The sequence below is a fragment of the Euprymna scolopes genome, chromosome 1, assembly GCF_053919585.1.
Source record: "Euprymna scolopes isolate OS-2025 chromosome 1, ASM5391958v1, whole genome shotgun sequence".
NCBI lineage: Eukaryota > Metazoa > Mollusca > Cephalopoda > Sepiida > Sepiolidae > Euprymna > Euprymna scolopes.
This window is the reverse complement of record NC_136482.1, coordinates 13,158,234-13,184,892: the sequence shown is the minus strand read 5'-3', so window position 1 is coordinate 13,184,892 and position 26,659 is coordinate 13,158,234. Positions and strand designations below refer to the sequence as shown.

Here is a 26,659-nt window from a genome sequence, read left to right as displayed (position 1 = left end):
AAAATGAATTTAAGAATTTTTTTAATTAAAAATAATAAATAAATTTGGCAATAATTTTCTCATTTCCTGAATAATGTAAACACAAAATTAAGAAAGTTGGAAAAATTGAATGAAAGTTTAATTTTTTTAATGTTTTTTTAAAAGCAGCGTATACAGGCAGATCCAATTTAGGGAATGGTAAAATCCTATATATGGAAGTAAGTTGTGTTTTATTAAAATCTTATAACTAGAAAAGTTTGAAACTGAACAATACAGTCTACTTGTGTGAATAAGAAATTTTATATTCCGTTTGTAATTAGATAAATAAAAATTGATGTTTCTAAAACCCTACTGCAGACATCTTTGGTTGTTTTTGACACAGCATAAGGTTTTCCACTAGTTTTCTTTGTGGTTCCTTTTTTTTTTTCTTCTATAGCACCAATGACATTTTATAAACTTGAAAAGAATGAATCCTACCTTCTTCCTCTTCTTTCGTGTGTGTGTGTGTGTGTGTGTATATATATATATATATATATATATATATATATATATATATATATATATATATATGAAAAGAATATACCCTCCTAGAACAAAATCAAAAATAAATAGTTACAAATTTAATCACTAATTCTTGGTTGAAATTCTCGTTTTTAATGCAACGGCCCTTCTAGAATTTCTTGCCATGTCTGACGAAATAATGCTAAATGTTCAGGCTTAGAAAATGGTTTTCTTTTCATTTTGCGAAGGTTCTGGTCTTATATGACCCCAAGGTTTTCAATTTCATCTAGCTGCCAAACTCCCTACACAGTACCCCTGATGCCCATGTCCCTGATAGTAGAAAAAAAAATATTCAGGGACTGAATTGGCCATGTAAGTTTATTAATCCCATTTTGGCTCAACCGATGTGTCACCATAGCACAATGACATAGGGAGTTAACTTGGTTTTACCACTGAGAATATTGGTAGGAGTCCTTTATGTAAAATGGAAACGTATCTAGCAGAATTGATGTTTCCTTCACACTCCATCAGGTCTGAGGTACCATTGTTCCAAATTGCACTCCATATCACAGAAATACGAGAATAAGAGAATGTTCTTTTCATTGTTTTGACTCTCGAGTATATATTCGACACGGTTAGATACAGTTAACCAATCGAGAACCACTATTAAAAATTTTTCTTCCGAATCTTTGGATTCGGCATTAAATAACCCGAAAAGTGTTGATATGCCGTAAAACAACCAACCAACCAATCCTTCTCACAGCTCCACCATCATAGCCCAGCTTGTGAAGATACGTGACTGCTGGTCTGAGACTAACACCAGCTTCTGTTGCAATGTTGGAGCCTTTGTGCCAAGAATCCTCAACATTTTTTTCACAAGACGCAAGGTTCTTTCAGAGGGCCTAGGGTGACACGGATGAGATTTTGTGTACTCTTTGTCTTCTCTTGTGACTCGGACGATCACTCTAATAACAGTAGAGGTCCTGGATATGACCTTAAACTATATCCAGTGGTGAGGCCCCAGCTTGCGGGCTTTGGGAGTGTGGAGCCACCCTTTAATTACCATTGCCCCCAGATCCACTCTGACCCGGAGTGGTAGTACCTGTTAGGGTCTCAACTATGGGTTAAATAAAAACCGACGTGAAAACAACAAATATAGTCTATTAAAAAAATTTTTCTTCAATCTTTGTATTTGGCATTAAATAACCTGAAATGGGTTGATATGCCGTAAAACAAAACCAACCAACCATCTATTAACAGTAGAAAGGGGTATTGAAAGATTTCCTGCTATTTTGCATTGACTAAGACCACCTTCATATTGACCCACAATTCGTCTTTGCAGAAATTTTGATAGGTCTGATGCTCCTTTAGATCATGTTATGCTTCAATGTTGTTAGATGCAATTTTAGTGAAATAGTTATTTCAACACTATTCTTTTCTGTGAATATAAATAACCATATATTAAAAGTATTTATCTCAGTGTCTGTTCATTTGTCATATCTGTGTGCATATATTAGTATGTGCAATTATGTAATTTAACTACTTTGCATAGTAATGACATAAACAAATAATATAAAGTTCTTTTATATAGCTCAATAGTGTGATACTAGAGCTATAAATATTTTTCTTAAAGATATGGTATCTTTAAGAAAAATATTTATAGCTCTAGTATCACACTATTGAGCTATATAAAAGAACTTTATATTATTGAATTAGAAAGAACAGACACTCAAGTAGTTACTCATTTTCAAAATGTAGGTCTTTTATTGGTAACACAATGTTTTTGGTCCCGGTATTAGCATATAAGTACATAATAGTTGCACATGTTTTTTTTTTTTTTTTTTTTTAATATTTTATTTTTAAATATTTTATTTTTAAATATTTTATTTTTAAATATTTTATTTTTAAATATTTTATTTTTAAATATTTTATTTTTGAATATTTTATTTTTGAATATTTTTTTTAAATATTTTTTTTTTTTTAAATATTTTTTTTTTTTAAATATTTTTAAAAAAATTTTTTTTTTTTTTAAATATTTTTTTTTTTTTAAATATTTAAAAAAAATTTTTTTTTTTTAAATATTTTTTTTTTTAAATATTTTTTTTTTTTTAAATATTTTTTTTTTTAAATATTTTTTTTTTTAAATATTTTTTTTTTTAAATATTTTTTTTTTTAAATATTTTTTTTTTTAAATATTTTTTTTTTTAAATATTTTTTTTTTTAAATATTTTTTTTTTTAAATATTTTTTTTTTTAAATATTTTTTTTTTTAAATATTTTTTTTTTTAAATATTTTTTTTTTTAAATATTTTTTTTTTTAAATATTTTTTTTAAATATTTTTTTTTTTAAATATTTTTTTTTTTAAATATTTTTTTTTTTAAATATTTTTTTTTTTAAATATTTTTTTTTTTAAATATTTTTTTTTTAAATATTTTTTTTTTAAATATTTTTTTTTTTAAATATTTTTTTTTTTAAATATTTTTTTTTTTAAATATTTTTTTTTTTAAATATTTTTTTTTTTAAATATTTTTTTTTTTAAATATTTTTTTTTTTAAATATTTTTTTTTTTAAATATTTTTTTTTTTAAATATTTTTTTTTTTAAATATTTTTTTTTTTAAATATTTTTTTTTTTAAATATTTTTTTTTTTAAATATTTTTTTTTTTAAATATTTTTTTTTTTAAATATTTTTTTTTTTAAATATTTTTTTTTTTAAATATTTTTTTTTTTAAATATTTTTTTTTTTAAATATTTTTTTTTTTAAATATTTTTTTTTTTAAATATTTTTTTTTTTAAATATTTTTTTTTTTAAATATTTTTTTTTTTAAATATTTTTTTTTTTTAAATATTTTTTTTTTTAAAATATTTTTTTTTTTAAATATTTTTTTTTTTAAATATTTTTTTTTTTAAATATTTTTTTTTTTAAATATTTTTTTTTTTAAATATTTTTTTTTTTAAATATTTTTTTTTTTAAATATTTTTTTTTTTAAATATTTTTTTTTTTAAATATTTTTTTTTTTAAATATTTTTTTTTTTAAATATTTTTTTTTTTAAATATTTTTTTTTTTAAATATTTTTTTTTTTAAATATTTTTTTTTTTAAATATTTTTTTTTTTAAATATTTTTTTTTTTAAATATTTTTTTTTTTAAATATTTTTTTTTTTTAATATATTTTTTTTTAAATATTTTTTTTTTTAAATATTTTTTTTTTTAAATATTTTTTTTTTTAAATATTTTTTTTTTTTGCATTGAAGTCGGAAAAAAAATTGATTTTATTTGTAACAATTTGTAACAATTTGGAATATATAAGGAATAAATCCCTAACAAAATATTTTTATATAAACTCATTTAAATTAATATTAACAATTACTTTTATGCAGGTAGATACTAGTGTTTCATGCTTATATCATTAATTCCATAAGTGAGTTAAGAGACCTGAATCCAGCAACAAAGTCACTTTTAACTCCGTTGTTTGTAAACAAAAACAAAAGTTGATTATGAGTTGGTATAATCTTTATTTTTTTGCGTTTATTTAGAAAACTAATGAACCAGTGTCCTCTTCTGATATTATCCAAACCTTTTTCTGCTCTTCAAATTGGTTGTGCTTCCCGGAAACTTTATTTTGAAGAAAAGTTTTATATTGCGTTTTGTGAATTAACTCGGCAAATGCAAGAATATACTTCAATAATTATATTTAAACTGCTTATTAGTAGGTGGGGAAAGGGGCCTATGTTACTATGAGCTGATTATTAAAGTGGTAGGAGGCTGCAGTAAAGGAAATGGTATGAGGAAATAATCAGTTGACGTTGAGGGCTTTTCTATAATTTTTAATAGGGGCTGTCAAAAAATTGAACTTTAAAGTTACATTTTATTTTATTTATTTTAAATGAATCCTTATATTATATCATTTTTTTCCTGGAAAGAAAAAAAAAATCATTTTAGACCGCAAATTGACGCATCACCACATCATAGCTTTATATATAGAGATAAAGGGTGAGGGGAGGAGTATAAAAAGCAGTTTCATCTGCCCAATTTAGATTACAAAAAAAAACCCGGTTAAATAGGTCACTCAAATGTATTACAATAGTTCTTTATATATTTAACCAGTATTTTGAGAATAACTAAAATAAATATTTAAACCTGGCAACAATTTCTGAGCTAATTTAATTTATAACAAGACAAAATGTGAGGTCAAAGTCCATCATTTATCAAATACTAGCAAGACCTGTTAACTGGCCTTGCCTGGAGGAAGCATGCCCCTCTTCTCGTTGTTGGTGTTGCCTAACCTCCAACCCTCTCATGTTAAGAACGGCTTTCCAACATCCTCATGGAAGAATGGCTTTTGGAATAGACCCCAACCTACCCCTGTTAAGAAGGGTTTGCCGAGTAGACACCCCATTTTGTGAAGGGGGGGTGTCAAAATATCTGCCCCAAATTTAATCTTGATAATCGTTGTCATGATCCCCCATGCGCAAATACTATGTACCAACCTTGAATTTTTGTGTGCAGTGTTGGTCGGAAAAATAGTAAATGTTGGGTACTTACGTATTTTTTATTTTTGTTTTTTTGTTACTGTGCTAAAATATTTTTTTTTGAAAGCCATTATGAACATGTTAGAGGAGTGTTTTGTAACTAATTTGTGCTTCAACCCTAAAATTTATAATATAGACAAATTGTTTGTCAAAATGTTGAAAAAAATTGTTTACATCAAGCAAGATATCCGTGTTGACCTTTAAGATCCCCTTTTAGTTATAGGGTGTGCATCGGTCAAGAAAAATAAAACGGTAAAAAAAAACAAACTTTTAGTGACATGTAATATGGTTTCCGTTCTGCTTGATCTACAGCAGATGTCCTTGCGGTTATCTCATAGGATTAGCGGATCTCTCGATAGGCTTCCTTTCTAGGCTCTTGACATATCAAAGGACTTTGATAGGGTATGGCATAAGTCTACTGTACAAAATCTGCATCTATGGTATAGCTGGAAATGTCTTTTCAATTACTAAATCATTTCTCTCTGATAGGTTCATAAGAGTAGTGGTTCATGGGTAGAAATCAGAAGCCCAAAGTATTAATGCAGGAGTCCATCAGGAGTCCATCTTGGGTCCAACTCTCTTCCTGGTTTACATAACTGATTTTCTAAATCACATCCTTAAATCATCCGTAGGCATTTATGCTGATGACGCTACCATCTATGGCAGCACATCAAAGGCCGTAAACGACCAAATTCTCTCTGATTCTCTCTCTGATCTTGAGCATGTAGTACAATGAGGAAAAAAGTGGCTGGTTACTTTTAATGCATCTAAAACCAAGCTTCTATTTTTGCAAATTAACGCTCTGATGTTTACTCCTGATCTGAAATGGAACACGTACATCAAATCCGTTGCCAAGGTCGCTGGAAAAATGCTAGGATCCTATCTATCCAGTAGATATCTCACTGCTGATGAAATTCTCTACCTATAGAAGAGCCAGGTACGTCCAAGGATGGAGTGTTGTTGCCACATCTGGGCAACCTATATGCTAGAAAGATCTTATCCTGCCTTGACAATTCAAAATAGACTTCATAGCCTAGTGGGGGATGTCCTTTTCTCTTCCCTGCAACCTCTTTCTCACAGAAGAAACGCTGCAAGCCTGTCTCTGCTTTATCGTTATTTTCATGACAAGTGCTCGTCTGAGCTCCAATCTATGCCTCCCCCTTGCCAAACATTCACGAGAAACACTCGTCTAGCTGAAAACACTATCAAGTTTCCCCCCACTCTTTATCTGTGCCGAAACCTAACTGTATATTCAATGAACAAAGCTTCTTTCTTAGAACTGCACGCCTGTGGAACTGTCTTCCATTTGCCTGCTTTCCAGCTGACTACAATATGGGCGTCTTCAAGTCCAATGTAAACAAGTTCTTGATGAGCTGTTCCCCTTAAGTTAGCAAATTTACCAAATTTACACTTATAACGATTACTATATTATCCCTTTGACTACTATACACTTTTAATCCTTATCCTCGAGTTGCCTCTGAATCTTGATAAGTGGTGATTCCTGTGTAATATAACAGAAAGAAAATGGAAAGTCGGTAACTACATTGCCTGAAAACTAATAAATATTAGTCTTTTTGTAGTAAGTCACAAATACGTAGGGAAATCAAAATTTCTATTTTATTTTAATAATTTTACAACAAGTTTCAAATATATGTAAAGCTAAGTTTTTTGTTTTTTAATAATTTCTACATTTTATTTTTTACTAGCCGGGGTGCCCGGCGTTGCCCGAGTGTTTGTTTCCGGGACGGGGGGGGGGGAGTTTTAAAAAATGTTATGGTAGGTAAGTAGGAAGGATCAAACCCGGAGTCATGAGTAAAAGTAGGAAAATAAAGTGTGAAAAAAAAAAAACAAAAAAAAACATCTGCAACGTTAACAGTTCGGCCACCAAGAAAAGTCCATTCCAGTTGTTTAGGAAAAAAAAAAAAAAAAGACTACAGTAGGTCAGCGCGAACGTGAAAATATGTGAATTGTCCAGCACGCTAACCACTACACTACAGAGCACTGCAGCTTAGTTTAGTGATTTTAAATAACTTCACATGAAAGAACTACGAAGCCAAACCGGTGTTCTCTTCTCAACTGTTCCTTGTGAACGATCCCCAAACGGTGTTAAGTGGTGGCAGGGGGAGGAGGAATTTATTAGAGAGAAAATATTTTACCACTTCCATTGATCTTAACCGATTTTGGCCGTGACTTCTCAGCAGAAAAAGTATAGAAATCTAAGATTATCGAGGAATTTGAGAAATAATAAGCCTATAACACATCTCAGATATTGTTCTGCCGTTTGTGCATATTATATTTGCATGAAATATCTTGGTTTTTAATCCTATTAAGGTCAAAATCCGACGGGAAAAAATGAGTTCATTTTATTTATATAGAGATAAAGTACATTTGTGCTTATTGTGGGTAAACCAAAATGATTTCCACAAAAAAATTTTGTAACGGTATTTTCTATAAAAGTTTTGTGCTTATGCACGTAGATTACTCCCCACCGGTCTTTTTTGTACAAAAAGTCATAAAAAATGATAATGCTCAAGAAACAATTATATTATCAAAAAACTACTTACTTAGTATTTTTTTTATTAGTAATCATGCTATTTCCCCATAAAAGATTATAAGAAGTTCAGTGTATTAAATGTATAGTTAAAAATACAAAAAAATTCTGTTCATATCGTTTTGAAGTAAAGGAAAGGTCTATAAACTTCTCTTGTGTATTGTTTAAAAGCAAAGAAAATGGTCGGTCTCAAATAAGGTGGGGTTTTTTTTTTGGGGGGGGGGGTACAAAAGATGTTTCTTGCTTTTTCTGTCTATCTCTCTCTCTCTCTCGCTCTCTGTGTCTCTCTAAGTTATCAGTCTGCATCTCAGCATGGCTCCCTATAAGTCTTAGTTGCTGTGTCCGTATGTTTACGAAATGTGTTTTTTACCTGCTGGTATCACAAATTTTGCACATCGTGATTGTCTTTGTTTTAATTTGCATAACACAATCAGTAGAAATGATAACAGAAGCTAATTAAGTTTGTTGGGAGAAGGAAAACGAAACCGAAAAGAAACTGTCTGTTTATTGGCCAGGTTTTTTTAAGCTAATGTGTTTGTTTATTCAATAAGGTATCTTAAATAAGTGGGTTGAGAGGTAGCAACCAATGAAAAATGATGGAAATGTGTAAAAGAGAAATCCTTATTTTTTGTAAGGGAAATGGAAAGTTAATGCTTTGTATAGGAGTTTATAACCCAGTTAAGGAGTACTGGAGGACATAGTAAGAATGTATATATTTTCTGGGTGTAGACTGGTGGCAGGAAAAGGACTGTAGAAAGAGAGGGAAAAATAAGAACTACTTCCTATGTAGATGATGGCGATCGTCATGATACCTCTCGGAATGCAATATAGGGTTTTAATATAACAAATATGATGGCGGTCAAGAGTTAGAAGATGGCTGATAATAGTTTAGACATAATAAATTTGTATGTGGCATCTGTTCTTGCAAACTTACGGTAATTTGGTTCAGAGGGGAATTTCTACATCTTTTATATATATATATATATATATATATATATATATGGATGAAAACATTACCATAGCATTGCCCATATTGGGGAGAGTAAAATTCTGAATTTATTGGTGTTTTTTTTTTTTTTTTCTTTTTTTTTTTTTACTGTTCAACTACACAAAATTAGTGGCAAAGTATTAACAAAATCACAAAAAATACATAACAAAGTTCTTCCTGATCCTGAGCACCAAAAAGCGTCACTTCTCGACCTAGTTTTAACTACAACACCTGAGGCTTGTGACAGATGCTCTGGAATAATCACATTATGTTAATGGTTGATATCACCCGAGATTTTCCACCTCAAACTGAAATGCTATTACTCAAAACGAGTTTATCGAGAATCCTTATGAGATTACACCAGAACAACTTTTTTCTCCTACTTTTCTATCTCTATCATTGTAATGCGTGTATATTAAGCGAGGCTTGCTGTTTGTTTGTAAATAATTAAGCAGCTATAAAAGTGACGGGCGAATGTTTATTTAATGGATATTTGAGATGTTTGCGAGCACCAATACATTGGTTCTGTGATTAGAACTGCCGACTAGCGGTTAGGGAAAAGTACTGGTCTAGCTGCACTGATGAGTTATGATACAATGAATACTGTATGTGGATGACTATATATATATATATATATATATATATATGTGTGCACACAAGAGGCATATAAAGTCTTCAGCAGAAAAACTAAAGGGATTTTGGATAATTTATCATTCAAACTAGGTGTGGTTGTGTTTAGAAGCATATGAATAAATTGTTCGCATATGTGTATTGTCGGATTATGTGCAAGGAATATTACCTCCCAATTTAAAAACCCTCCAAAAAAGTTGTTCTAAAAGTATTGTGAAATCGAATTAAAGAAAGCCAATGATATGGTAAAACAGGAACAAAAATAGGAACTTGCTTTAATTTTAACTATACAAGTTGTGAACGTAAAAGTTTTGAATAGGAAGTGTTTACTTATAATCCCATGTCGATGGTCCTGGATATGACCTTAAACTATATCCAGTGGTGAGGCCCCAGCTTGCGGGTTTTGGGGAGTGTGGAGCCACCCTTTAATTATCATTACTCCCAGGTCCACTCTGACCTGGAGTGGTAGTACCTGTTAGGGTCCCAACTATGGGTTAAATAGAAACCGACTTGAAAACAACAAATATATTCTATTAAAAAGTTTTTCTTCAAAATCTTTGGATTCTGCATTAAATAACCCGAAAAGGGTTGATATGCTGTAAAACAAAAACAACCAACTCATGGCGGGGGAGCATTACCATTTTATTATAGAGATAAGTCCCATAGTACATGATACTTAGTTTCCATACATATTTTTCAGGAATCATCAGTGCAAGGTGTCACGATTACAGCTGATCAGGAGATTCAAACCCACAACGAGATCTATAGATTAGAGCCTCGAATAAGTCAGTGCTCAATAGAAAATGTGAGAGCTAAAATACAAATTTATTTAAAAATTGTTGCAGATTTCAGACGTACAATCTCATGATTTGCTGGGGATTTGGGATAATTCTAAGGGCTCTTTTCTAAACAGGGAAGGTTTAGTCATATCGAAGAAACTATAGCACATCTCTGAAATTTCTAAGTTGTAGTTTTTAAATAATGTGTGTGTGTGCGCTATATATATAATGCGTGTGTGATCACTAGGAAAACGAGAAATTTGTCAATTTATTTTTACAAAGAATAACTTTAAGTATTGTTTTATAAGTAATATTATAATGCATTCACAGGTGCTTAGAATGTCGTCCATGCACTTTGTAGGAGCATCTCAATCTTGCTGAGCTTGTTGAATAATGAAGGACTTATTGATCGTCTTTTATTTAGACTATTATAAATTTTCCAGAAATTGCAGGCTCCTATCTTCTGCGACATTCTCTTGGCTGCAGCTATTTCACTCTTAGAATAACTTCTAGCATCTCTAAATTTTTGCCTTATTATACTTGACTTATGGTAGATGAATCAGTGGAATGCATGCATTTGTGCAATAGCTGCTGCACAGTTTGAAGTAAGGGGGAGAGTGGGGCTTTACAACTTCTGCTTTGCACTATTGCATTGCATCATTTGCACATTATTTAAGCAAGAAAATAAGATATTTTATGGTGCTTCTGATTTATAATGGCTTCCCAATCAGCTTTTTGAAGTATTTTCTTATTTTTAGTAATGGCTCCTCAGCTTGAAGTCAAGAATTAAAGTTTATGTCTACTAATATCACAAGATGAGCAACATTCCAGTGTGGCTATGAGTATTTGTAATACAATCTTCGCGCACTCAAGTTAGAAATAAAGTAAGGCTTGCTGATCTTCACGGTCGGGAATGAGATAAAAAAATTATGCGTGTTGTTGCCAACTACATCTGTATAGTTTGAAAAACGGATTATTACTGTGGACATTAAAGTCACCAAAGTACTTGAGTGCGAGTATTTAAAGTGTTGTATTTATGCTGTCAGGCATTGTTGATCAGAGTAGTTTTGGGACGAGGGAGAATTGATACTCTTGTTATGTAAGCCTTTGCACCATCTTGCTGCCATGTGTTTTCATCCATCAAATTTCTTATATCGTGGCCACAGCTCTTTACAATAAACTTGGTTTGCTGTTTCCTTCTTCCCATCTTCAGGACTAGGATAACACATTTACTGAAATTTCTAGCAACCACTGAGTTGATATGGTGGAAGTGGTTCGATATTTTTGAGTTGCTGCTGATAAAAAAAAAAACCTCCAAACACAATCTGACATTTAAGTCTGGGCTTTTTGAAGTCTAATCCTCTGCTGAAATGAAATGGGGGCTAAAATACAAATCATTTATTTGAGACTTAAATATTTCAGACATTTTTATTTCTTTCTAAACAGAAATGGTTTAGCCATATCTATGAAACTATAGTATGTCTTTGAAATATGCTATAATTTTTAAATAACTTTATGTGTATATATTTAAAAAAAAAAAAAAAAAAAAAAAAAAAAAAGCAGAAAATTTGACAATTTACTTTTTACAAAGAATAGCTTTTCATAAGTTTTTTAAAGATTAATATTATAGTAAACTCAAAGATGCTCAAAATGTCGTTTATGCACTTCATGTTTAGAAATCTATGCTCGTGACGTTTTGAAGGATAACCTGTGGCAGATCATTCCAAGATCTTGCCAAGCACATTTTCAAATTAATAGATTCTATGCCACGTCAATATTTTTGGAGTTTATGCTTATAACAAGCACCAAATATAGTAACTCATGACATTTTAGTTTGGGCCTTTTGAGGGCTAATCCTCTGGTGTAATGGAATCAAAAGTAGATTGCTGAAGAAAGTAGATTTCCAGCTTTTCTAGCGACCATTCTGTCTGTGTGTGTGTGTATATATATATATATATACACTAGCATTGCCTGGGTTGACATGAAATGCTGAACACACGTAAGGATATTGTTTTGATCATGGGCAACGTCGATACCTCCACAACAATTTAAAAAATAAGAGCAAATAAAAACATGTAAATGTAATCACCCCCAAAAAGAAGTATGCAATACCCTATCCACCAGATATTTCGACAGAAGTGATACAAAGAGAAGAAACTGTTCTCCGGATATTGAGCACTTTTTGTTATCCTTGTGTTGAAAAGACCCCCCACCCCCAAATAAACAAAAATAAATCAAAACAACTTTTGTTTCAATAAAAATAGCGAGTACCCGAACGACCGCAACAAAACAAAAAAATTAGCCAAGTAGGAAGGCAGGAACCTGAAACACGAAGGGAAAAGGTAATTTGGAATCTATTTTGCCTCTGTTCTAAGACGTCTTTCGACTTTATGAACCTGAAAAACTAACTTTACAAAAGAATAAAAAACAAAACAAATGCGTATTATGCAGACATTAATGTTTTCGTACGTTTTTCAGTGGCTTTTCTTTTTTATTTTTCGTAAATAAAGGAATTTTTTTTTTTTAAATTTGGATTTATGGAAAGGGGAGGGGGGGGGGCTTAAGTTTGAATTCAAAGCAGTGAATTTGCTTGTATAGCAGTTTCAAGAATAATAAAAACAAACAAACGAAATATTTTCAGTTTATTTGTAAGTTTTTTTGTTTGTTTTTTCTTAATATTAAAAAAAAACATTTTTTCTGTCTACTCGGAATTATTTTTTAAGCTAGAAATTTGAGATTACCAAATTATTTTATTTGAAGAGTTTGTCCTTTTTATGTTTCGGAATTTCCAGGGGGCAATAACTCTAGGTTTTTAAAAAAGTCTGTCGAAAATAATTCCAAATAAATTCAATTAAATACATCAATTAAATTGTTATTTAAAGTTTATTAAATAACAATTTTAAATAGAACACTTAAAACAATTCTTTTGCTTGAAACATTAACTAACATACCACTATTTAGTAAAATCGATTTTCCTTAATGTAATATGCAAATGGGGTGGCCTCTTACTTATATATTTTGCAAGAATCATACTGTATATATTCAAATTTGCGAATATATATATATATATATATATATATAAACAACTTTCTGTTTGTGTGCCTTGGAACAAAATATTTATTTTCATCGCTAAATTTGGAGTGTTTAACTATGATACAACAGATTGGTGGCAAGAAAATTTGCATTAACTTATGCAGTAGTAATAATTCTACAAAGATGCAAATGAAGTTCACCAAATTAGAAGATGGAGGATTTGTCGCAGAATTAACCATCTATTTTGATACTAATTTCAAAATGGATGGTTAATTTTTTAGCACCTTGTACTTACACTTATCAATGCATGTCCTTATGTGGTGTCCTGCCTGGTACAGGCATTGATGGCTATAGCTCTCCATCTATCTTTCCCTCTTGAGGCATTCATGAATTCAATGTTGCTCATCAAATTTAATGTTGCCCAGATGTTCAGACTGTCAATGTATGTTTCTCACTGTCGTCCTCTTCTACCTACAATCTTTTCCATCAAATTAATCTGTTCTATTCTGCTTTTTCTATAGACATTGCCTATGAACCTCATTTGTCGTCTTCGTACTGTTCTTATCAGACCTTTCTGTGTTTACCATTTCTAATACCTCTTGATTTTTCTTTTATCCAGGATATCTTCAAAATTCTCCTCAGGAACCGTTTCAGTTGCCTCTAGTTTCTTCCTCGTATTGCTGGTGAGTGTCCAGCAGTCACAACTATATAAAAGAGCAGATCATACATACGTTCAGAGTATTCTTCATTTGGTGTCTATTTTAATGTTTGTTGGCAATGATTGATGACAATCTCTTGAAAGCGACTTTGGCTGCAGTTATGAAACAATGCATGTACAGACCATAATACATCTATGTCTTCGATGTTGAGTTATTATAAGGTTTACTTAAAAAAGAAAACCATCACAGAATATCAGAGGGCTGGATCACTTTCGTATCCATGAAACATAGACATATGAATAGCTGATCTCGTCATATCTATTTACATTGTGTGCCTCCACAGCCAATTTGAGACGGGCTTCCTGCTTGAACTCTTGGCAGCTAAGAGACAGAAAATCTGAAAGTCATGATTTTGCAACTTCTGTCTGGGGATCACCTTTTACGTTTTAGCATGAAGTCATCTCTGATTCTTAAGTGTCATTCAAACTTTTCTATATGGCCCTCTTTATGTAACATAAGAAAAAATAATCCAAGACATTGAAATGGTCATACTGTTTTAGTCAAGATATGGAAAGACTCAGCACAGTATTGACAACCTTGAACAATTCGAATGTTTTTCAAAATTTAAGAAAGTGACCAAAGTAACTCTTTTTCTGAGTAATTTAGGTATAGGCTAAGAGAAGTTACATTTGCAGAATGTTTTTGATGAATCTTTTCTATAAAAATAAAGTTTTACTAATGCATGAAAAATTCAGAGCTATTGAGCACGAAAAGCATGCTACAAAAATATCCAGACATTTTTATTTATTTAAAAAAAAATAATTTTGCTGATAATTTCCATGAAAGTAGCTTATTTTTCAAAACGTGTTGGCATTGTATAACTCTAACCAAGCAGGATCCAAATATACAAGCATAGTGAATAAGAAATGTGAAACTTAAACTGAATTCTTACATGAAAAATATGATCACATTTATTAAAACTTGTACAAGATTTGAAGCTAATGTTACACAATATCACAGAAGAATATCAAAATGAATTTATTCCATGGTAGTGCAAAAAGATATTTTACACATGTACTTACTGGGGGGTGGGGTAATTTTATTTCCGTTTTTATTGATGCAAGCAAATCTGTACATCTATAAAAGGAAGTGTGTGTGTGTGAGGACACTTCTTAACCTATATACTCAAGAAATGTTTGATCTACAGACTTGGAGTTTGTTATATAGAGTATTCAGATATGTGTAAAACTTTTTAATTGGTTTTCATTACTACCAGAATACACAAGCCCTAAAAGACTACAAATATTATTCAAGAAATAAAAATATTTAATTTATAATATCGAATTCTGATTATAATTGCTTGACTGATATACAACAATATTTAAGTATCTGTTTTATAAAGTTTGATATAATTGTATTTATATGTATAGGATTCATTCTTAAATCAACTGATTAATATCAATTTTGGAACATGGCTGCTAAGTGTAAGTGGTCTAAATGTGGGCTATGTTTAGTTTTATTCAAAGGGGCCAAAGAGGAGATGGAAGAACTTCATATAAATTCAAAAACCTCCGATTTTTATGGAATTTTAACAATAGGTATTACACATGAATTAAATATGCGCTAGATTTAAGTTTCTTTGAAGTATTTTAAGAGATTTTAGGGGGCATAATTTGGGCACAAACTCCCATGTGAAAAGTCGAATGTGACGGATCTGCATAAAAAATTTTCATCCATAGTAATTAGATGACAATCAAAATCCCCTGAACTTCACTTTCCTCGTAAAACCTCTTAAGCTAACCCTTAAACTTTAGGTATTTTCTAGAATGAAAATAATGTAATGATTTCTTTATCGACATTGAATAAGGATTCTAGACTTAAGATTTAATATCTTGAATTTAATTTTTTTAAAGGGACATGAAAGTGGTGCAAAACTTCTTTTTTATTCAATTTTCACCCCAAACACAGCACAATGCCATTTTGAAGTAGGAGGCTACTATCTGGGCTATAAGTTGCAGGGATATTATGAAAGAAAATGAGCAAGATGTCTGTTCACATTACACTTGAACTTCTGCATGTCAGTACAGTTGGGAAAGCAGAATCCCGGAAGGGAGTTCCAAAGTCTAACAGTTCTGGGGAAGAAACTATTGAAGTGGAAGGCTTTCTTACATTTAGCGATCTTCACTGTGTAGGGGTGGGATTTAGCTGCTTGTCGGGTTTGTCGGTGGTATTTATGTTGAGGGAGGGGTTACAAGTGCTTGTGGTTCGTCAGAGCATTCACTATTAAAATACTTGGAGAACAGGCAGAGGGATGCAATATTTCATCGATGGGACGGAGGCTGAAGCTTAAATGACAGTTCAGGACCTATCGGGTTGTTGACTCTCTTTTGAGCCCTATCCAGGAGTGAGACTAGTAGCAGATTCACCAGCCCAAATGTGACAATATTTCATACATGGGCGAAAGGTGGCGTTATAGAGTTACAGGATACTTTCAGGCATAAGTAGCTTTCTAGCATGGTAGAGAGAGCCCACCTTTCTCACAGCAGCCTTGGCAATGCTCTCAATGTATCTGTTCCAACTCATGTTCCCTGTGAACGTTAAGCCTGTTTGTAGAATTAATTTAACTCGTCTGGAGACGGGTATTCTAATTATATATTCACCGATTATCCATCTGTATCTTTGGTTTCTGGGACAGTAAACTTTTCGGACACAAACTCTTCATTGATGGAATGGACTATGCAATATGGGGGGGGGGTAAATGCGGAGATAGCCGATTAGTCATAAATGTTCCCTCCCCCTCAAATTTCCAAGTAAATTTTTTTTTATGAAAATCAAATGATATATATTGATGAAAGTTGTCTGTTTTAGGCTCACATTATAGAAGTGGCTTCTATTCTAGTGCTGTATAACCAGAACCCAAAGCAAAAAAAATAACAAACGACCTCTCTCCTGCTATCACAGTTAAGAAAAAAAATAAGTGTTCACCTCAATACACGAAAGCACGGTAGAAACCAAGAAATACATGTGAAATAAATAAATCTGGACACTGAATTTAAAAATTATCTGCAACTAAACCATATGCACTTGCAAGGGGAGTTAACTCTATTGATAGCGTCTCATGTGTGCGGTGGAAGGGATATAACTCTGTATATTAATGAATTTTAAGTTGATTAAAAAAATCCGGTGCTTATTCAAATTTGCACTTATGGTGGCAATTACAAATAAATAAAATCCCGAGAAGTATGTATGACGTACATATTCGTTACATAACGAAAATGTCATTCCAAAAATTATGTAAATCTATTTTTTTTTTTTTTTTTTTTTAATTTACAATTATACTGCTAAATTGTATTAAGTAGGTACGGGCAAAATGAATGCCGCTGCTCAAAATGTATAAACATTTTGACCCCTCCCTTTAATTAAAAAAAATCACCAAAAGTCAGGAAATTAACCAATTTTAATGAAATTTTCAGTATTCATCAAATGATGATCGCGGAATATAATGAATCAATTATTTTTTTTTATTTAAATCCGAGTTGAAATGTATTATTTTGTTTAAATAATAAATACCTTTACTAAAGTTATGTTTTTCAGTAGTAAATAAAAAACGCAAGACTTTATTTTTGCTATTTTTATATAAATAAAACATCGTAATTTGTAACAATTCAAATAAAATAATTTTTATAGGAACATTACGAAAAAAGCCCCTAAATCCGTATTAATGAATTCTATATAACTCGAAGAAAAATGAATTTCTACCACTACCGATATTACCATTGAATTAAACATTGTTTATTTAATATTTTCACACAAAAAAATTATAATTGCAAAAAATATTTCTACTTTTTTTTTTTTTTTTTTTTTTTTTTTTTTTTTTAAATTAGATTTCGCATAATTTTTATATGCAAGATTTTAATAATTTCCTTGCTCGCAAGAATGTGAAACTTTCGACGTAACATATTTTTTATATAATATTGAACAATAATTGAGAAAAAAAATTAACTAAAAAATAGGAACATAGAAAATAATTAAATTAAAAAATGTAAAAATTAATACGAACGTTCAAAAAAGGAATGTACGGAGGCGCGACTGGGGGGGGGGAGAACTTCCTCGCTTTTAATTACATGACGTCATTTTCAGTCTTTTGACTGCCCAAAATTTTGGGCCTTCGTAATTTTCGTGTTTACAAAATTTTAGTTTGTTGCGTTTTGTGAACGCCAGAATCACTCGATTTTGGGCTAATTAATTTGTTTTGTACAAACAAAGTATTGACGATCTTCAGAGATAACTGCTGGCCGACCTTTGACAGCCCAAAGACTTAACTCTTTCTCTTTCCTCTCCTGAACACTGTCCAACTTTTTGTCACTGCAATAGATCGTTTCATTGTTTTAAAAAAGGTTTTGTTTTTCTTTTCGTGCTAAATTTTTGCTTACTATTAATATATAGAAATGCATCTCTAAACTTTCGACAGTCTTGTCCGCTGATAATTTCGTATTCAAACACTAATTTTTCAATTTTGGGTTTGTGCAAATTTCCTGAAGAGGAGTCCCGTTATAAGGAATTAAAACATCTGATTTTGTCATAGAATGAAAAAAGTTTTTATTACATTTTATACTTGTCATGTTCTGATTTGCATCAGCATGATCCAATGGACTTTCTGTGTTGTATAATATTTTGGGAAAACTAAATCTCTGACGAAGGAAAATTTTCTGAAATATTATACAAAGAAATTCGATCTAAACATGCTAACACAAGTCAAGAACACAATGCAGATATAAAATACTGGCAAGGAGACCCGACGTTGCCCGGGATTGAATGATGATCAACAAATATTTCACACTCCTATATTTTTATTGTCATCAAAATCCATGAAATCGTCCAGAAGGAAGCGTCACATGCCTCCATGCAGTAACTTCATCCAAAATGTTATTCTACATTGCACTTTATAAAACCTACTGTTTCTTTTATAAAATTATTTTGTGTATAAACTTTTCAGTTAACGAAAAAAAAAAAAAAAATTTCGTGCAGGGTTTGAACCTACAGACCCCACGGCATGCAAAAAAAATAAAAACAAAAAAAAACAAAACCAAAATGCTATCAACTTTACCACAGAATTTTCACAGCCCGTTGTTCTATCATTGTTGCTAAGTGACATGGAAAAAATGGCTTTACCGATAAATTAAAATAATGATTTCGATTATCAGGAGGTATTTTGAAACAAAACTTAAGATCACTCCCAGACTTATACACTAAAGTTCTATAAATTTTACAGAAAATCTGTTCAGTCGTTTCAAAGTCTATAAGGCACGAACTCACTCACACAGTTACGTTTATATAATTGTATATAATGACAAAAAATATATGTTGTATTAATAAATAATGAATCTATATAGCATTCCACCATTATATCCTTACTAGCATTTCAGCCCGGGTGTTTGAAGGTGTATTTTTGAGCAAAAAAGAAAGAACAGTCAATTTTTTTAACTTTGACCCCTATTATGACCCCTTAACATTTATTGTTTTGGGCTCAAATCGAGTTATTAAGTTAGATCCATGTCCAAGGAACCTATATCTAAAATTTCAAGTGTTTAGACTCAAAATTGTTGGAGTTTGGTAGCGTTCTCAAAGGTCAAATCGTTGAACTTTGACCCCTTAACAGCCAAATTTCTGGCCAAAAACCGATCACGTAGATTTTCCCAAATCTCAGTACTCTGTATATCAAATTTCGAATCTGTAGACTTAAAATTGAGTTATTGTGTAGGAAAATGTACACACACACACATACAGACAGGTTCACTTTTATAGATATAGATTTGCTTCAGTTGCATTCTATAGATTTCCTTTAAAGGCAAAAAAATTTCATATGTACTAGTGTTGGAACGATTAATTGGGAATTGGAAAAATCGAACTATTGAGGGTATCGGATTCTAAAAAATTTGGGCCTATTTTCCATGGCCTAAAATAATTCTTTTAATTGGCTTTTGATTTGATTTTGTTTAAAGCAGTCTCCTACTGCTGGTAGCAATGATAAAATGATGAATATCTAGTGATTTTAAACTACCAATAAAAATAAATCTATCGATCATCCCTGACAAGTGTATTTTTTACGCTTGATAATATTTTCACATTTAACATGTATTTTTATGGTAATCGTAAAAAAAATAACTTTATAGTTAAATGTTTAGTAATTTATAAAAAAAATTAGAATCGCTAATTGTATCGGAATCGGAAAAATATTGAAATGGTCCCATCACTAATATATACATGATGATGCAAAAACAGATCTTTTTATCACATATTAAACTACCTTCATGGTAAACATTTAGAATGATGGCCTGAACAGAATGCAAAAAAAAAAAAATCATGTATAGGCAATAAAAATGTTTTCGTTTTATTATATTAGCCTGAGTGCCCGGCGTTGCCTGAGTGATTGGAGATGTGTTGAGCAAAAAAAAAAAAAAAAAAAAAAAAAAAAAAGTGGTAGTAGGCAGGCTGGCTCGAACCCGTGCCATGAAGGTGGAAAAAAAAGTAAATGAAGCTGATGTCTCCATGACGTGACCAGAAATCAAAAGCGTTGAAATAACCGAAGTCAATCCAACAATGACTTGCTAAAATGTCCGAAAAAAAAATCGACCCCCTCGTTCTACAAAATGGTCGAGTTTAGGGTGAAGGAATTGTTTTTGGCCAATTTTTCGATATTTGTTGCGCTTCAAAATGATACCAATCTTGTCAGTATCCATCCCCTCTGTCGAAAGTTTTTACAAGACATACATACATTTAAATGCCGCCAAGACTAAACTTGTTTCCTTCAATAATTACAAGAAACCTTCTCTACCACTAATAGCAATGGCCAAAGATGCCTTATCTGAAAGTACATCTTTTAAACTCTTTGGCCTAACATTCACCGGAAACACGAGTTGGAAAAATTACATTGAGGGCATTGCCAGGACCGCTGCAAAAAAGGTAGGTTCACTACCATGCTAGAAAGCTACTAACGCCCGAAAGTATCCTGTACCTCTATAAGGCCACCATTTGCCTATGTATGGAGTATTGTTGTCATATTTGAGCTGGTGCGTCTGCTACGTCTCTCGCTCCTGGACAAGGTCCAAAAGAGTCGCCAACCTGATAGGTCCTGGACTGTCATCTAAGCTTCAGCCTCTGTCCCTTCGAAATGTAGCATCCCTCTGCCTGTTCTACAAGTACTTTAACGGTGAATGCTCTGACGAACTGCAAGCACTTGTACCCCCTGGACGTAAATACCCCCGACAAACCAGACAAGCAGCTAAATCCCACTCTTTCATAGTAGAGATCCCTAGATGTAAAAGAGCCTTCCACTCCAGTAGTTTCTTCCCCAGAACCGCTAGACTTTGGAACTCCCTTCCAGGACCCTGTTTCCCCAACTGTACTGACATGCAGAAGTTAGTGTAATGTGAACCGACATCTTACTGCCCAACACCCTATATAGTACCCCTGTAGCTTATGTCCCTGATAGTAGCCCCCTACATCAAAGTGGCGATGTGCCTTGTTTGAGGTGAAAATGTTATTAAAAAAAAAATTTAAACAGACAGGTGAGATTTATATTATAGAAGAACCATTTCAAATTAAAATCATTACACAGTTAATTTGAAAAAAAAGTAAACCAGGTTTGAAATATGTAAATCTGATAAAACTGACATTTTAACATAATGAACTGGAATTAATGCATTTATTTAATGACACTATGGTGTTTCTTTTGTTTTATTTTTTTATTTTGTATCACTCAAGATGAAGAGTATTAAAACGTCCCCCCCTCCAACTACGTAATACTAAATTGATTTTAACTCCAAAACGTTTTTAATGTCATAATCTTTATATAGTATGACCACAGTATAGCGACCTGAATAGAATGGCATGAAAAAGTTGTATACAAGTTTTAAAAAATGGTATTTTTTAAAACTTGTTTTCAAGATTAACATGAACCTTTTGGAATTAAAACCTTAATATTCGCATGAAATTTGAAGAAAATATTTTTGAAATTAGTAAATGTTAGTGTTTCCAAGATGGCAGTGTATCAGGCTTTCATCTTAGAAATACGTCGGTTATATTACAGATTTACTCGTTTAGTGTTTTTTCTTCAGATTTCGTGCGTAATACTAAATTAACTTGGCACTTGTGCATTTATTTATTTTAAGAACTCCTTTGAGGGGGAGACAATTCAACAAACACCCTAATCTGAAAATGTCCAAATTTTGCATAGCTTTTAGTCTTAAATAAAATACATACAGTGAAATAATACAATAACACAAAATAAAACATTAATTATTTGAGCATAAATTTTAAGGAAATTCTTAAATGAAAGTTATATGGAAATGTGACTTAAAATTTATAATTTTGAATAATCATTATTGGAATGCATGTGACGTTTTATTTTATTCATTTTTTTTTTTTTTAAACGAACTTTTTAAAATAAAATTTAAAATTTTGCAATAAAACTTTCAGAATTTAAAAAATATTTTAATCAAATAAATATTCAGATAATTAATGTTTTTTATGTTATTGTATTACTTAAATGTATTTGTTTTAACTAAAAGGTGGGCATTTTCAGATTGGGGTCTTTTTTTTTTTAAATTGTCTCCTCTTCAAAGGAGTTCTTCAAAACTGAAAACAAAGATTGTCAAAAAAAAAAAAAAGTGCAGGAGTACCATTAGTTTTAACTCTAAAAATGTCATGTCATAATCTTAAAAATAAAAAAACGAAAGCATTTTTATTGCTTATACACAAATTTTCACTGCATTCTGTTAAAGCAACTAAACTGCGGTTTTACCATATGTGTGTATTATTGCTTATAGATTAATTTTTAACTTTTTGAAGAAACTTTTTAGGCCATCAATCTTAACTTTTTAATATCTAATCTTGCTACACATAGAAAATTGGCAAATAGCGTGGTATATATCGATACCTCCATTCAGTCTCAAGAGATAGGAACACCCCTGGAAGGGTAGCTGCACGTGTAATTATGAGGCAAAGGTTACACGATCTACAACCTCACCTCTCCTGAATCGGTGCTGTTTGGGTCCAGTGGCAATGAGAAGTCCAGGACGACTAGAAACAATAAGTGAAAAGCACACAAGCACGGGGACAGTTACAATATAGTCGCTAATATTAGCCATGACTATTAGTATTAACTAGACTCAACGTTGCTTAACTTCGGTAATATGACGGGAATCAGTGTGTCAATGTGATTGTCGTTATATGTATACACTAGCAGGCTATGCGGCGTTACCCGATCATAAATACACATATTATATTTTAATTCATGCAGATTTCTTATTGATTATTATAGTCAATTCTCTATTGATTATTATCCAATATATATAGTCATGATTTCAAGTTATAAAACATTACTTGTGTACCATCCGCCCGAATCGAAACCAGAATGTTTAGCACTCCAGCCTTAGTAGTTATTTATCTCTACAGTATCGTTTTTTGAGCTACCAGCAGATGGCCATGAAAAGTTAAAAATTAAGTGACTTTGAGCTATGAATGTTTTATTTTGCGCATAACTTAACCTGCCAAGATCAACTTTTTTTTTTTTTTTTTTTAATTATGACCCCTAAGCAGTAATTTTTGCCGGCTAAAAAACCAAACCAAGTGTGCTACAGTTCCAAATGCCCTATATATCAAATTTCAACTCTGTAGACCAAATATTCAGAGGAGTTTGGTAGAAACTTTTCACACGCATACTGACAAGGTCATGTGTGACGTTTCTGAATTTTTGAGATGAGGATTGGTTGTTCATATTTGTATTCATCGACTACTGTTTTCATCTTGAGTGTGAATTTCATAACATTTCAGTCGATGCCCCCTCCGACCTTCAGGTGTATTTTGTCGAACTCGGGAATGTTTCTGTTAAACTCCGTGTGGGTGACTGAAAAATACAATGGCAAATTATTGGCTGACTGAACAAAAGCACACTACCCCCTTGAAGTAAATAAAGGGTTCCACTCGAAATTCTGTTAATTCCGGAGTTCGACAAGATACACCTGAAGAAGGTCGGAGGTTACATCGACCGAAACGTTGTGAAAACCACACTCAAGATGAAAACAATAGTCCAATGAATCCAAATAATATGAAGGTCATATATCATTTGTGTGCTAGAACATTTTCATTTTAAATTCTATGCAATTATGCAGAATGTAGAAACTGTATAAATAGAATTCAGCGTAATAGTGAAATGAAATCAATCATATATAAAGAAACCATGGTAATTAATTAACACTTTTTTTTTTTTTTTTTTTTTTAAGAAATGTGCAAATTAGTTAACCTTCATGTAGTCGGTCGCATATCATGACTGAGTATATCAAGTTCGTTTCAATAATTTTAAAATAAAAGTAGGTTTTTAATATTAATGTCAGAGCGAGAAAAATACTCGACATACACACACATATATATATATATATATATATATATATTGTGTGTGTATAAACTTGAGAAATCTAGAATTTATACTTTTTTTCTTTTAGCTCTGAATAGGTTAACTTTTCTAAACGGGGATCAATTTATATATATTAAAATTTATTTGATCCAATGTTTACTTATTTCATATAGTTCAACGTAAAATGGTTGTCCTATTCACGAATCCAAATACCATCGGATGAATTTAATATGAAAAGCTGACCTTTGACCGGGAGTGTCGATTCTGCATTGTTTTTGGGTCAAAAAAGAATTTCAATAACTATGTTCGCTTATATTACTACTATTATTTATTTATTACTGTTTATTATTTATTTGTTATGTAACATTGACCTTTGGTTCCATTACATCCACTGTGTGCATAGTTTTCGTTTTGTTTATTTTCAACAGAAATCGTTCTAGGCAAGACCTGAAGTCACATGATAAAAGGAACTAACAAAACAAAAACAAAAAAAACTTCAAGGTCAAAAATTAGCTAACCATAAGTGTTAAATGGTCGATTCAGATCCTAAAAGCAGTTTCTTTGTCAGAAATATCGTTCATGGATAAAATAAGGGACGTTATGAGATTGTCAAAAGTAAACCCAAGATTCATTAAATAATCCATCGCAGTTGCTAAGATAACTGGAAGTTATTTCGGTCATTCACTTTTCCAGACGAGTGGTGGATCTCTTGCTCATCCATGTTATGAAATTGACTTTGAACGATCCATTAGACTTTAGATTTACTTTTAGCAGTTCGGGTATGTCCACTCAAGGCGCACCGTTTGTCTTTTTCCCCTTATTGCTATTCAGACTTAGTGTTAATGTGTTTTATTTCGTTTTGTCCTCTTCATTCAAAAATATTATCCAAGCCCTACTTTTTACAGCAATATGTACAAACTCAAGTATATCAGCAGATAAACACAATATTATTACACGTTTCTCATTTTGTGATTAAATACGTTGGTATTATGTGTATGCGGTAAAGTAAGACGACGGTCTCCACTCTGCTGGTTTTCCTATGAATAAATATGTCCAGGAAAAAAAAAAACAAAAACAAAAAAACGTTCAATATAAAATGTATCTATATGAAATGTAAGAGAAAATGAAAATTAAATGAAGAAAAAATATTTGTTCAAACTCCTGCTTTTCCACGACAAAATGTAAATGAAACTTTTCACTGTCCGCTCTCTCTCTCTCCCTCTCCCTACCTACCTACTCGTTCTTTTCATAATGGTTTCTGTCCGCTTATGTAAATCAATGCCGCATGTATATATAACCGAGCCTTCTACAAATGAAGATTTCTTTTCTTTCTCTTTTCCTCCATCATCCAACAGGAGACAGGCACACTTGTTTGTGCAAGTTACTTTATTCCTTTCATCACGTAATCAATTTATTTCATTACATTTTAGACCACGCATTTCTACATTTGTTTCACATTGGCATTTTTTTTTTTTTCTGATAAATTTTAATCATGACCATTAACTTAAATTCTTTGGGAGACCCTTGAATATCAATTTTATAAGAGCTCGTCTTAACCGTGAGTGTTAAGACCAACTCCTATATTATCATTTTTTACTGGTACACATTTAGTTTTCTTTTTCACCAAGTTTTCACAAGTTATTAGTAATTGTGTGCGATTGTGTACCTCAATATCAAGTGGTGTTAAAATCTGAGAAGTCATCAGATTTCACGCAATTTCAATACGAATTGAAAATCACTTTTTTGCTATTGATTTCTTGCTGATAATGACCATTGGCCTTCTCTGGAATTAAAGGGGCAAAAACCTCTAAGATTCCAATACTCTCAGTGCCCTTCCATTAGCAGTCTTGTTACTCTCTTCTATCTTTTGATCCTTCACATCCATTTTGTGTGTTGCCAACTGTTTCCGATTCTTTTTTCCCCCTCCGATTCTTTTTCCCCCTCCGATTCTTCCATCCTTTTTTCTTCCCCCCCCCATCTTTTTCCCCCTCATCCTCTATCTCCATCCTCCCCCCCTCATCCTTCCTCCAATCCTTTCCCTTTGTCCCCTTCCTTCTTCCTCCTTGTCCCCTATTTTTCTTTTTTAGCTTGAATAACCACTTTTTTTTTCTGCTTCATTCTCTTTCCTCAAAACAAGATGGTTTTCACAGGAATGTGTTAACTCAGTATTTTTAACCCTAAAATCTAACAAGCTGATGCGAACTTAAAAAAATCCTTAAAAATGAAGCAAAAGCGATCGAAGCCAACCGACATCAAGGACCCAAGAACGTATGCTCATTTTCCCTTTTGTTCTTCACTTTTGACAGCGGGAAGCAAAAGAAAAAAAAAACACTTCAAACTCAGATGTGTAACTCCATCTCATGCAAATCTATACACTCACTCACAAGAACGAGATAAACCTATGCATATTTAGTGTCACATTTTGTAATACTCATATTGTTACCTATTCACATACACTGCCTATTACATAATCACTCCCTGGTGCAATAAAAGACGAGCCAACTATTTTAACAGCATGTAATGGTTCTAATATTATGCAACATAGATCAATCAAAATACGGTGTTCACACAAAGGAGAATAGACGACACAAGCT

At 31.6% G+C, this 26,659-nt stretch overlaps 1 protein-coding gene across 1 annotated transcript in view; it reads left to right on the top strand.

Moving 5' to 3' along the window:
- Positions 1-26,659, top strand: part of LOC145279895 (hepatocyte nuclear factor 4-gamma-like) — a 216,485-nt gene that overhangs the window by 57,245 nt on the left and 132,581 nt on the right. The window lies entirely within an intron of this gene.